Source organism: Dipodomys merriami, unplaced genomic scaffold (genome assembly GCF_024711535.1).
Source record: "Dipodomys merriami isolate MVZ:Mamm:240054 unplaced genomic scaffold, mDipMer1.0.p SCAF_84, whole genome shotgun sequence".
In the NCBI taxonomy this organism is placed as follows: Eukaryota; Metazoa; Chordata; class Mammalia; order Rodentia; family Heteromyidae; genus Dipodomys; species Dipodomys merriami.
Genome location: NW_027206446.1, coordinates 49,050 through 55,364, shown reverse-complemented (window position 1 = coordinate 55,364; position 6,315 = coordinate 49,050).

The following is a 6,315-nucleotide window of genomic DNA, read 5'->3' as shown; positions in this document are numbered from 1 at the left end:
TCTTGTCGTTGCTGTGGTTTTATTTCTTCTGGGGGGAACGGGGAGATATGGAAATGGTGGCCCCACCGAAGTCTACGAGAGGAGCTTCTGTGACATCTGTGTCTGGCTGAGGACAGATAGAAGGAGAAAATTTCTTTCTTTGCTGGGGAGCGAGTGGGTGGCTGGCTCCTCTTAGGAATTTTCCAGGGTTTTCAGGTTGTAAGGGGGGCTGTTTCAGGGTTGACTCCGTTTATTTCTCTTCTCTTATGTGTCAAGGTTAAAAGAGACCTCAGGCTGGGGATAGGTAGCTCACGCCTGTCATCCCAGCTACTCAGGAGGCTGAGACAGGAGGATAGGAAAGTAGAGGTTCAAAGCCAGCCCAGACAGGGAAGTCTTGTGAGATTTTTTTTATCTCCAATGGACCAACGCAAAAGCCAGAAGTGGAGCTGTGTGTGTGTGTGGTTCAAGTGGTAGAGCGCCAGCCTTGAGCGAAAAAGCTCAAGAGAGACAGTGCCCAGGTCTTGAGTTCAAGCCTCCAGACAGACACAGAAATAAAATAGCAGGGGCTGGGAAGGTGGCTCAGTGGTAGAGCGCTGGCCTTGCATGCCTGAGGCCCTGGGTTCGATTCCTCAGCACCACATAAGCAAAAAGAAAAAAGCCAGAAGTGGCGCTGTGGCTCAAGTGGTAGAGCGCTAGCCTTGAGCTGAAGAGCTGAGGGACAGCACCCAGGCCCAGAGTTCAGGCCCCACAACCGGACCCCCCCCAAAAAAGAAAAAAAATAGCAGCCTCAAGAAATCTAACAGAAAGGAAAACCAAGGAAGGGAAATATCACAAGCTGACAGACTTTGGTCCAACTGTATCATAATCGCAACAATGCATGAACCATTGCACAACCCAGATATATATAGATATATGCATATATCTATATATATATGTGTGTGTGCGTATATATATAATTTTTGCCTTAGTTAATTCTTACTAGGATTAAATAGTAATAAAAGAGTCAGGGGGCCGAGACGAAGCTAAGGGATGATGTTAAGACACACAGCTTTATCCATGCAAACAGCCTCAGGAAACACAGGAAAGCTGCTATCATGGGTGGGGGAGGGCGGTGGACACCATACCACACTGTGTAGCTAATGCACGCCATTTATTTTTTATTTTTTATTTTTATTTTTGCCAGTCCTGGGGCTTGAACTCAGGGCCTGGGCGTTGTCCCTCAGCTCTTTTGCTGCAGGCTGGCACTCTACCACTGGAGCCACAGCGCCACTTCTGGTTTTCTGGTGGATCACTGGGGATCAGACTTTCCTGCCCTGGGCTGGCTTTGAACCGCGATCCTCAGATCTCAGCCTCCTGAGTAGCTGGGATGACAGCCCAGTGGCTTTGTATATTTTGAGTGTGACATGGTGGGGGGAGGGCTCTCTCTCAATGGTATCAAATTGAAATGGACCCCAATGTTTCTGATATGAAAACAGAGACCCTCCCCCTTCACCCCGCCTGGAGTCAATGGCTGTGCACAGAGCATGCTCTAGGAGACTTCTCTGTTCTTGTCTTCAGAGAAATGAACGGGGTGACCTCCCTGGGGGATGGGGGGAGGCGGGGGTGCGGGGAGGGAGCTTTTTTCCATCTCTCCTGTTCGTCTGAATTCGGGCATTGAAAGCAAACCAGCAAACAGGAAAGCCAGAGACCAGAGTTACCCAGGGTTGTTCAAACATGAGGTTAGGCGCTGAACGCTCACTCACTGTTCAAGAAATGAGATCTTGGCTCGCGGGGCTAAGGCCGGGGATCTGTGTGGCGGCGGAGGTCTAGTAAACCCTTCTGTGCTTGAACAAGGCCTGCTGTGTCTCTACCCCTCCCCCAGCCTCCTGGCACACATAAAAGGGGGAAAGTAATCCACCGAGGCTTAGAGAGGCGTTTTTTAGACATGCTGAGAGAGAATCTTCTTGGGAAGGTGCCCGAGGGATTATGATCTGGGATGAGAGAATGATTCCACAAGAATCCCACCCGTTGTCTTGGCCTCCATTCCTGGGGAGGGAGTTAGGCCTCCAACCTGCGTGCACGCTAAGAAGGAAATTATAGAGCAGAGTGCGAGGAGAGCATTTGTTCATTACTCGGGTAAATGCCCTGGTACGGGAAGGCCGCAGGGGACAGGGAAGCGGGGGCCAAACTACCAAGCTGAGTAGCATTGGAAGAATGTGTGTGTGTGTGTGTGTGTGTGTGTGTGTGTGTGTGTGTGTTGAAGAACGTGTGTGTGTGTGTGTGTGTGTGTGTGTGTGTGTGTGTGTGTGTGTGTGTGTGCATGCTGCTCTTGTATACACAAAAGGGAACTGGGAATCCAAAGGAAATACAGAGCGGACAGGGGCAATCTTTCCTAAGTGAGGGTTTGTTCTATAGTGCCATTTTCCAATCAGGGATCTCCTTAGAAGCTGCTCTGGTCCCTGATGACCAATTCTGTCCCCTTGATACACTCCTCCAATATCTGCACAGAGAGGGAGAGGGAGATCTGTGATAAACAGAGAGAGAGGGGAGAGGTGATCCGTAGATGATTGATAGATGGATGGATGGATGATAGACATAGAAGAGAAATCAATGGACGATGGATACATAGAAGATAGATTAATAGATAGATGAATAGATAGGCAGGAAGGTAGGTAGATGATAGAGAGAGAGAGAGAGATACAGAGATGATGCTAGATAGACAGGTAGATAGATGATAGATAGATAGATAGATGGATACATGAATAGATAGGTAGGTAGATACATACATACATACATATATACATAGGTACATACATAGACAATATATACATACATATATAGATACATAGGCAGATGATAGATAGATAGATAGATAGATAGATAGATAGATAGATAGATAGATAGATAGGCAGGCAGGGACAGACAGACAGACAGACAGATAGATAGATAGGCAGGCAGAGACAGACAGACAGACAGAGAGGCAAGCAGACAGACAGACAGATAGGCAGGCAGGCAGGCAGGCAGGCAGATAGACAGACAGACAGACAGACAGATAGATTGATTGATAGATAGACAGATGAATAGGTAGATAATATGGATGGGTAGGTAGGTAGGTAGGTAGGCAGGTAGGCAGATAGATGATAGATAGATAGATAGATAGATAGATAGATAGATAGATAGATAGATAGATAGATAGATAGATAGATAGATAGATAGATAGATGATAGACAGAAAGACAGTCGCGGGCTGGGAGTTGTGAGGCATTCTGGGACCTGCTCAGTCTGGCCCACACCGGCCTGGTACCACACACTCTCTCTGTCCATAGAACCCTCACCGGTGGACGCGGCCCTCGGAGTCCAGAGGATCCAGAGCCCCGTCCACGCGTGGGGCAGGGGGCAGGGGGCAGGCAAGCAGGGGGCAGGCAGGCAGAGGCTGATGGGAACTAAAGAGAGGGGCTGGCAAGAGGGGGGGGAGCGAGGGAGGGAGGGAAGAGAAGGAAGGGGAAGAGGAGAGGGAGAGAGAAGGAAGGAAGAAAAGAGGGAAGGAGAAAGGGAGAGGGAGAGAAAGGGAGAGAAGGAGGGAAGGAGGAGAGGAGGGAAGGGAGAGAGGGAGGGAGAGAGAAGGAGGGAGGAAGGGGAGGAGAGAAGGAGAGAGGGAGAGAAAAAGGGAAGAGAGGGATGGAGAAGGAAAGGGAGGGAGGGAGGAGAGTGGGAGAAGAGAGGGAGAGAAAGAGATGGAGGGAGAAGGGGAGAGAGGGAGGAGAGGAGGGAGGAAGGGAGAGGGGGAGAGGGACGGGAGAGAGAGAAGGGAGGAGAGAGGAGGAGAAAGGGAGAGAGAAGGAGGGAAAGAGAGGAAGGGAAGAAGAGAGGGATAGAAGGAGGGAAGGAAGGAGGGAGGGACAGAGGGAGGAAGAGAGAAAAGGAAAGAGGGCAGGAGGGAAGGAAGAAGGGAGGGAGGGACAGAGAATGTGTGTGTGTGTGTGTGTGTGTGTGTGTGTGTGTGTGTGTGTGTGTGTGTGTGTGTGTGTGTGTGTGTGGTGTGTCCAGAGTCAGGAAAACGGACACCACCAATCCCAGGCCCAGACATGGGAGACAGCAGCGCCCATCCCTGGTGGGGGGGGGGTGGTTAGAATCACGGGGTGACTGTCCCCCCCCCAGATGACAGGTAAATGAGCATCACCCACTGGTGCCAAGTGGCTAGATGCTCAGCAGAACAGGAAAAGACACGCGCTCTCCCTGGCTAGGGAAGAAGGCCACCCTAGAAACAATCCAGAACAAACCACCAGCCAAAACTCCACTGCTCTGCAAGAGGGACAAATAAACCATCTGTGCTTGAAAAACATTGACCGTTTCCCCCCTCCCCCCATGCACACCCACACACACCCACACTCCATACCACTCTTCTTGCACTTGGAAATAGCATGGAGCCGGCGAATGCTGCCAGCCAGACAGCTTCAAAGTCAAGTTCAAGTCCGGGCCTGCCCCGGGGCCCGCCCGGGGCGCGGGTGCCAGGCCTTGTGTGGCCTGCTTCCTTGCGGAGGCTGGAGGAGAAAACAGGCCGAAGTCTTCCCAGGCTTGTTACCCCGCTGGGCTCTAGGGGCCCCACGGGCCCCCATCCTTGTTCCTGAGTCTCTATGTTTCTAAGCCGCCTTCTGTGATGCTCTGTGGTCCGTTCGCTGGGCTGGGCCGTCCTGAGGCTGGGTTTCTCCACGCACTGACAAAAATGCCCTCTTTGTGGTTCAACTGCAAAGAGACCACAGAGCAGGGAGGGGAGGGAGGGGCGGGGGAGGCAGGACTTTGAAGGCTCTGGGTGGCCTCCGTAGGTGGTTCGTTCTGGGAAGGGTGGGTTAGGAGGCCGAGCCCCTTCCGAAAGGACCTGAGGTACCCAGCCGCTTCACCCCCTTCTGCCGGCCAGGCCAAGCCAGGAGGCCCGCTCAGCATCTCTGCCCTGCATTACCCAAGGGCCGGGAGCCAGTGGCCCACGCCTGTCATCCCAGACACTCAGGAGGCTGAGATCTGAGGATGGAGGTTCAAAGCCAGCCCAGGCAGGAAAGGCTGTGAGACTCTGATCTCCAAGGATCCACCAGAAAACCAGAAGTAGAGCTGTGGCTCACGTGGTAGAGCGCCAGCCTTGAGTGAAAGAGCTCAGGGACAGCGCCCAGGCCCTGAGTTCAAGTCCCAGGAAAGGAATGAAGAAGGAAGAAGGAAGGAAGGAAGGAAGGAAGGAAGGAAGGAAGGAAGGAAGGAAGGGAGGGAGGAGGGAGGGAAGGAGGAAGGGAGAGAGGGAGGGAGGGAGGGAGGGAAGGAGGAAGGAAGGATGGAGGGAAGGGAGAGAGGGAGGGAGAGAGAAGGAGGGAGAAAGGGGGAGGAGAGAAAGGAGAGAGGAAGAGAAAAAAGGGAAGAGAGAGATGGAGAAGGAAAGGGAGGGAGGGAGGAGAGAGAAAGACAGGAAAGTGGGAGAAGAGAGAGAGAGAAAGCAATGGAGGGAGGAAGGGAAGGGGGGAGAAGAAGGGGAGGAAGAGAGAAGGAGAAAGAGAAGGAAGAAGGAAGGAAGGAAGGAAGGAAGGAAAAGGAAGGAAGGAAGGAAGGAAGGAGGGAGGAAGGGAAGGAGGGAGGGAGGGAGGGAGAGAGGGAAGGAGGGAGGAGGGAGGGGGGAGAGGAAAGGAAGAAAGAAGGAAGGAGGGAGGGAAGGAGGGAGGGAAGGAGGGAGGGAAGGAGGGAGGGAAGGAGGAGGGAAGGAGGGAGGGAAGGAGGGAGGGAAGGCAGGCCCTTTGTCCTTGGTGAATGCTCTGCAATCAGCCTCTTGCTCACCCCCCCCCCAGGTGTGAAGGTCATTTGAAGGACTTTTCATCTCTTCCCTTGCTTCAGACTCCTCAGTGGCGGTGGTGGCAGAGCATGGATTACAGCTGTGTGAGGCGTTCAGGCGCAGCACTGAGCAGGGGGAGACGGGGTCTCTCGGGGGGGCGGGGGGCTGGGCTCTCCATCCCAGACCTGCACAGATATTACTAATTAAAGGCTCCTCCTCCCCCTCCTCCTCCTCCTCCCCCCCTCCTCCTCCCCCTCCCCTTCCCCTTCCTCCTCCTCCTCCTCCTCCCCTTCCCCCTCCTCCTCCTCCTCCTCCTCCTCCTCCTCCTCCTCCCCCTCCTCCTCCCCCTCCTCCTCCTTCTCCTCCCCCTCCTTCTCCACCCCGCACCAGCACCTCCTCGTGGGTCAAGCCACAACCCCGGCTGCAGCTGGACTTGGGGGAGGAGGGCAGGGGGTCCTCTGGGTTACTGACCCCTCTCCCCCCATCCAAGTTTCAGACCCAGGCCCCAGCTGGACGTGAACTTTCCTCTCCCCCCCAATCCAGAATGGCCCA